General features: G+C 40.1%; 1 non-coding gene across 1 annotated transcript; it reads left to right on the top strand.

Moving 5' to 3' along the window:
* Window positions 1–6,426: 6,426 nt before the first annotated feature.
* Window positions 6,427–6,533, top strand: LOC141645478 (small nucleolar RNA R71). Its single transcript, XR_012544960.1, has one exon. It is a non-coding gene; the product is annotated as a small nucleolar RNA R71 (small nucleolar RNA).
* The last annotated feature ends 998 nt before the right edge of the window (window positions 6,534–7,531 follow it).

The following is a 7,531-nucleotide window of genomic DNA, read 5'->3' as shown; positions in this document are numbered from 1 at the left end:
ACCTCCAAATGGTGTTAAACTAGACTACTTTCGTCCTCAATTTCTAAATGCTTTCGTCAAGAGCGATCGGATGGTTATGGAATGATGATCCCCATGATGCTAGTAGCATATGACATGACAAGTCTCGAGTTCTCTACAAAAGTAAAGGTCATGGATTGTCTCAAGCTCGACAAAGTGGCTTGACAAAAAGGCTTTTTTGGGAATGAAATGCTCAAATCTTTATAAACAAGGGTGGATATGACTAGTATTCAAAATTTGACCTCATTCAACTTTCACATTTCAAAATTTAGAGATGGGGTTTGTCCCTTCCGTGCTAATGTCCTTTGCTTTCGCCAATCGCTTATTAGGCAACCGGTTAAACTCTAGACAATAGCTTTTCGGGGTGATAGTCACTCTGTCACTGGGCGGTTGAATTCACAACCGTGAGGGGGCCCAATTCAATGGATCCCTCTCCAAAGCACATCGAAGTGGTACGCCTCCATCAAAACAACTAAAATTCTCAACATTTCAACATTTCATAACATTTGAGGTTTCCTTGGCAATAAAACGTTTCCACATACAAAATCTTTGAAATGAGCACTTCAAACTTATTGATAGAAAGTATTTTTGGGTTGCCATACCACAAGGTCAATCAAGGTCACCTAGACAAGTTAACCAAGTCCACATCGCATCACGGGGTTGGAATAGGTGACTCACATGCAAACCCTTGACTAGGCTTTGGGTCATGGGTCGAAAGACACTAGTATGACACAATCTAGGGTGTTTTACAACCATTCTAGTAGGCGAAGTCTTAAATTGAAAAAGTATTTGTAATGGCTTAGTTGCTCTTGTCAAAGTTATCAATTAGGCACTTTTCAAAATATTTCATCTAAATGCAACTATATGCCATGATGCAACTATTATATAAATCCTAATGCAAGTGATTCTACCAACTATTATGACATATACACTAAATGCAAGTCCTAAGTTCACATTGTTATACCACATCAATCAAAATAAAGCCACATAGTCATTAACATAAAGAGGAAAAAGGAGATTGGAAAGATCATACCATGCGGTCTTCATGATCCTCATGTCTCGGATGTGGTGTAGTCAATCAATGTGAACAAGGATAGAACAAACACGATATATACAATAATATATACATGACTACACTACAAAGGAAATGAACTTATTTTTTGGTTTTTCAATTTTAAAATTTTTATGGTTTTTCGAAATTTTTCAATTTTTTTGGATTTTTGAATAAAAGTTAAGTTAGAATTCTCCATCCCCACACTAATATGGGCATTGTCCTCAATGGCCAAAATGATGGGAAATTATGCAAACATGATGCATGATTTCTACACTAAATACAAGCTACACTAATCTACACTACATGATGCATGTTTTTTTTGTTTATGACGGAGAGGATAATTTAGATTACCTCCCGTTGTGTATGCATATACTTCCCCAAGCCGAGCTAGACATTATTGCTAATGTCCTAAGGTTGGGTGTAGTTCATGTACACACGATGCAATGCATGAAACAAATTTTGTGATTTTGTATTTTCAAAAGTTGGGAACAATAAAATGAGAACACTTCAATGGGGCCGAGGTGTTAGTCCTATATGGTGCTAGGACTACTCCAACAATGATCAAGATAAATAAATAAAACAAAGAGAGAAATAGACAAACCTCAAGAGGGTAGGAGCCTCCAAATCTTGCTAATCTTCCATCATATCATCACTATCATCATCTTCCTCACTAGAAGTGGACTCATAACCACTTTCTTATTCACTTTCTTGTTCACCTTGCTCATCATCCTCTTCTCCTTCTTCACTAGCTTCTTCATCAATGTTATCATCAACCGCATCACCGACAACCTCATCGTCACCCGAAAACTCCCCCCTAGATGCACTCGGAAAGAAGACTTCCCTATCCGCCCAACTAGGCAAAGGACATGAAGGGTCAAGTAGTCCTTGCCTAGCTAAGTGAAGGAGGGGTGGATATTGGGCTAAGTAAGCATCTTTCCGATCCTTGAAGGCTTGCTTGTGCATCTCGTGCATAAGAAGAGTCATATAATCATTGCTTGCTTCAACACCTTTGGGCTTGAACTCTTGGTACTCGAAAGGATAGGGTGGTGTGACAATGGAAGAGGAGGGCATTTCAATTTCACACTTTTGTTGTCGGATAATGTATTCGGCCTCTTTTGAAAGGGGAAGTAGATAGTTGGTCCAGTGGACACTTAAACGACAAATCTTTGAAGGCAAAGTGAAAGATCTAGGCTCACTAGTGAGCCATCCATACTTGGTGTCAAGAGGGTTATGAGAGACCCACTTGTATTTGTTCATCATGGTATCAATATCAATGAAATGACCACCCTTCTTCGCCACATACTTGTTGTCTTTGTTGAAGTTCGGATCAAAGTATTTAGCTAAGATAGTGACTAGACCTCCATTAACAATAACGGTAGTGCCTTGCTTCCCACAATCAATGTTTAGCCATCTATCCACAAAAAGCCTTAGAGAGTTGAAAGGCTTGGTGAATTCCCTTCCAATGTTCAAGGCCGACTCAAGAAGAACAAAATCGAGTTTAGTGAAATGGTTGGTGTCTTTTCTTGCAATGATGGTGTTTCCTATAACCTTGTGCCACACTCTAATGCCCGGATGGTGGACTCATAGAGCGCGACTAGCATGAAAGCTCTCGAATTTCCTTCCGGAAATTGCCTCCGAAAGAGGGTCGGGGTCATACTTGCCAACATTCTTAAAATAACTTGGTGAATCGCTAAGACCCAAAGCTTTGCCCATTTCCTCAAAGGAGATGCGCCTACTAACATTAGCTAGGCGAAACTCGATGCTTTCCATAGTCTCAACCTTGTTAACTTTGAAAGAACTCAAAAATTCCAATGTAAGGGAGGGGTATGTCAATTCTTTTGTTTCAAACAATTTCTCCAACCCCATGGCTTTAAAGAAGGCTCTAGTTTGCTCAAGGACATCCAACTTATCTAAGGCATCTTCACAAATAAACTTGGTGGATAGAAATGATTTACTAGTAAACTTGGCAAAAGTGTCCCTATGGGATTTGGAAATGAAAATTACCTCCGGATAATTCGAAAGTTGAGTAATTTCCGAAGTAGAAGATGTTGTTGCTTCCATGGGAGGTTGTTGTTGTTGCATTTCCATGTTTGGGCTAGCTACCACCATAGCCAATACTTTCTTTGCTTGAAGACTCTTTTGTCTTGATGAGAGTGCCTTTGCCTTTGTTGCTTTTGTTGCTCCCTTTGTTCTTGCCATTGATGAATAAACCAAGAAAAGAGTGAAAAATCTTCAATTTCTAGTGCACCCAAATCGGTTTAAAGATGAAAGGCTTTGCCTTTATGGATTCAAAAATCGACTCAAAGGTTTGAAGATTTTGTGCTTGGTTTTGACTTTTGTTGAAAGAGGAGTGATTGATTTGTTGTTAAAAGGATGTTTTGATTTGATTTTGGTGAATGTTGTTGAGGGATCTTGTTTTTGTGATGGAGAGGATGAGGGTTTTGGAGTTATGGGATTTATGGGTAGTGTTTTGAATGAAGAAATGAATGTGGGAGGGGGTTTATAATAAACCCGAAAAATTTGAAATGCAGGGGGAAGACGGGCGGCTTTCCTTCGGGATGCCCGGATTCTTTCTGTTCTGGGTTTCAGAATTCTCGCCTAAAGACGTGCAGATTTGAACAAAGACGGGCGGATTTTAAAATGCGGGACGGGCGTCTTTCAGAGAAGACGGGCGGATTCCTTTCCAGGGATTTTTCTTGTTTTCCTCAGCCCGGAAGACGGGCGTCTTCCCTTTAAGACAGGCGTCTTTCTGAAGACAGGCGGATTCTATTGCAGGACGCCCGGATTTGCTATCAGTCACAAAATTTCAGAAGTTCAGCTTAGAAGGACGGACGTCTTCTGCCCAATATGCCCGGATTCCTGAAGACGGGCGGATTCTCCTGAAACCGCTCAGATTCGACCCCTTTTTCCCGGATTCAGTTCCATCCGTGTACCTTGCATTTCCCTTGTCATTTTTCCATTCTTCAAAGTTTCGTGTTCTTCTTTGTGGGGGCACTACTAAGGCATGATTAGCCTAGGCAATTGTTATCCCCACACTAAGCTAAAGCACTACACATCAATTGAAATTATTAGTCCCTCCCTCACTTCTCTCAACATGATGATTATCTTGATCAAAGTATAAAAATCCAAAAATAACAAAAATGCAAATTAAGAATTGAAATGTGAGTTAGGGAGTTAGAAATATTTACAAATTGTGGTTGAGGGAGGACTCCACCAAACTCTCATTCTTGATGAGATGTCAAGGGGGCATGTCCAAGGTGTTGTTGATGTTGCTCAACACCTTGAAAAAGTAATCAAAAGCTTGTTCATTGTCATGATAAAGGTCTTCAATAGACCTTGGCCCTTGTTGTCGGTCTTGATCGATGGCATTACCAATGTAGGGATTGAAAATCCCTTCAAATTCGTCGTCCCAAAGACCACAAACTTCATTAAGTTGATCATTAAAAATCTCTTGATTTGATGGAGATAACTCTCCCATTTTCTTTTCTTGGCCAATAAGGCCATCTTCTTCATTGCTTGACTTTGGTGAGCTTTGCAAGCTCTCTTTGTCACAATTCACTTGCTCTTTGAATGGAGCATCTTCAATTTTCTTCTTCCATTGGAGTTCCGACTTCTTCCTATCATCCTTCCGGCTATAATGATCAATCATGAAACATGGTTCATGTAAACGGGGAGCTCTCATAGTCTTGTCAAGATTGAAAGTTATACTCTCATCTCCCACTTCTAGAGTGAGCTCTCCATGTTTCACATCAATCACCGCACCCGCGGTTTGTAAGAGAGGTCTTCCTAGAATGATTGGAATGTTGGAATCTTCTTTCATATCAACAATGACAAAGTCCACCGGGATGAAAAACTTCCGAATTCGTACGGGAACATCTTCCCATATCCCTAATGGTGTCTTCGTCGATCTATCGGCCATTTGGAGTATGATATTGGTGCATTTAAGATCTCCCATCCCCAACCTTTTACTTACCGAGTACGGCATAACACTCACACTAGCCCCTAGATCACATAAGGCTTTGTTGATCGTGGTGTCGCCAATGGTACACGGTATTGAGAAGCTCCCCGGATCCTTGAGTTTTGGAGGTGAACTCCCTTGAAGTATTGCACTACTCACCTTAGTGAAGGCGATAGTCTCAAGCTTCCGGATCGACTTCTTCTTCGTGAGGATGTCTTTCATGTATTTCGCATAGGCCGGCACGTGATTAATTAATTCCGTAAAAGGAATTGAGACTTCCAAATTATTCACAATTTCCATAAACTTTCCAAGTTGGTCATCAAATTTGGGCTTGGCTTGACGACTTGTAAAAGGAAGTCTAATCACAATGGGCTCCTTCTCCTTGACCTTGTCTTCATTTTTCTTTGAAATTTCTTCTTTTGATGATTCTCCATCCTTGGAGTTTTGCACAATTTCTTCCTTATCACTAGCTTCCACAACCTCATCTTCAACTTACTTCTTCGGTGCTTCATACCTTGGACCACTTCTCAAGTGAATGGCACTAACCGTTTCAAGTCTTGGGGGATTACTTTGAGGTGGTAATTGCCCCTTTTGTCTTTCTGAGTTTGATGATGCTAGTTGAGTCAATTGGGTTTCCAACATCTTGGTGTGAGCTAGGTTGTTGTTGATGGTGGTTTCCTTTGCTTGACTATCTTTTTGCATTTGAGTGAAAAATTCTTGTTGATTCTTTTGCATTTGGAGGACCGCTTTTTGAACATCAAAACCTTGGTCATTTTGATGATTGTATGGATTTTGATTTTGGTAACCTTGGTTTTGGTTGTAAAAGGGTCTTTGATTTTGGTTTCTCATGAGAGGTGGGGTGTATGTTGTTTGAGGGTTTTGAACATTTTGGCTTTTGTATGAGAGATTTGGATGGAATTTGGTGTTCTCATTGTAATAGTTGGAATAAGGGGTACCACTCTTGTATGCTTGGAAAGCATTCACTTGTTCATTTGTTCCCCTACATTCACTTTGGACATGTCCCAAAGTTCCACAATTCTCACATATCCCACTTGGGATTGATGAATATGCCGTCATGGCATTAACATGATGCTTTGGTGATTTTGAGGCATCTTCAAGTCTAGCCATAGCTTTTTCAAACTTCAAATTGATTGTATCAATGTGAGCACTAAGTTGAGCACCCAATTGAGTAACGGAGTCCACTTCATGCTTTCCTCCTCTAGTAGCCTTGCGAGGTCTACTATATTGTGAGTTATGGACCGCCATTTCCTCAATTTTGTTCCAAGTTTGATTGTCATCAACTTCGGTGAACATTCCATTTGATCCTATGTTGAGAATGTTCCTTGAATCTTCATATAGACCATTCCGAAATTGTTGTACCAAGAACCACTCGCTAAGTCCATGATGAGGACATGAGCGACAAGTTCCCTTGAACCGCTCCCAAGCTTCATACAAAGATTCTTCATCCCTTTGTTTAAAACCCGTAATTTGAGCTCTTAGCATGTTAGTCTTTTCCGGTGGGTAGAATTTTTTTTAGAAAGCTAGAGCCAACTTCTTCCAAAAAACAATTCCGAGAGTGGCCTTATCAAGGCCCTTCAACCATTGTTTCGAGGTGCCAATTAGAGAAAAAGGAAATAAGACCCATCGAATTTGGTCTTGAGTTACACCGGTTTGAGAAATCGCATCACAATAGTCACAAAAGGTTTCCATATGAGAATGAGGGTCTTCACTAGGCATCCCCCCAAATTGGCTCGTTTCGACTAATTGGATAAAGGCGGATTTGACAATAAAATTTCCGGTCAAATGTTGTGGTGTGGGAGTACCATTGGGTAGGTTCTCCTCAGTGGGTACAGAATGTTATGAAAACTTAGGCATTGTGGGTTGATTTTGTGTTGGGTCCTCCTCACCTTCTCTTGCAAAAGGGTTGAAGAACTCAATAGTTGGTTGAATATCTACAACCTCACTAATACCTCTCAAATTTCTCCTAACAAGTCTTCTATTGGTTGTCAAGGTTCTTTCAATTTCACGATCAAAAGGTAACAAATCACCTTGTGACCTTCTAGACATGCAAAATATCAAACAACTCGAAAACAATTAGAACAAACCTTGAGGAGTTTTACTTCCTCAAGGCAAAGAAAGACACAACTAATAACAATATAAGAAAATCTAAATCAAGATAACACCGTCCCCGGCAACGGCGCCATTTTTGGTCGGATTAAATATTTTCGGTAACTTGTCGTTAGGAGCACCTAGACCAAAACACAATTTATAACTTCACAACCAACTCTACAATTAGTAAAGAGGCAAGTAAATGTCCGATCCCAAGGGACGGAAATTGAGATGAGATTTCTATTGAAACTAGTGGTGTCTTAGGGGTGTCACAATTTGGGTTGATGTAGAAGGTCACTAAACTAAATAGCAATGAAAATAAACAAGCAAGATGAACTAAAAGGGTTGTAAACAATTGATAAAAAGCACTAGGGTATCATGGGGTCATAGGG

The sequence above is a fragment of the Silene latifolia genome, chromosome 2, assembly GCF_048544455.1.
Source record: "Silene latifolia isolate original U9 population chromosome 2, ASM4854445v1, whole genome shotgun sequence".
Lineage (NCBI taxonomy): Eukaryota > Viridiplantae > Streptophyta > Magnoliopsida > Caryophyllales > Caryophyllaceae > Silene > Silene latifolia.
The sequence above is the reverse complement of the archived record's forward strand: the minus strand, read 5'-3'. Positions and strand labels throughout refer to the sequence as shown.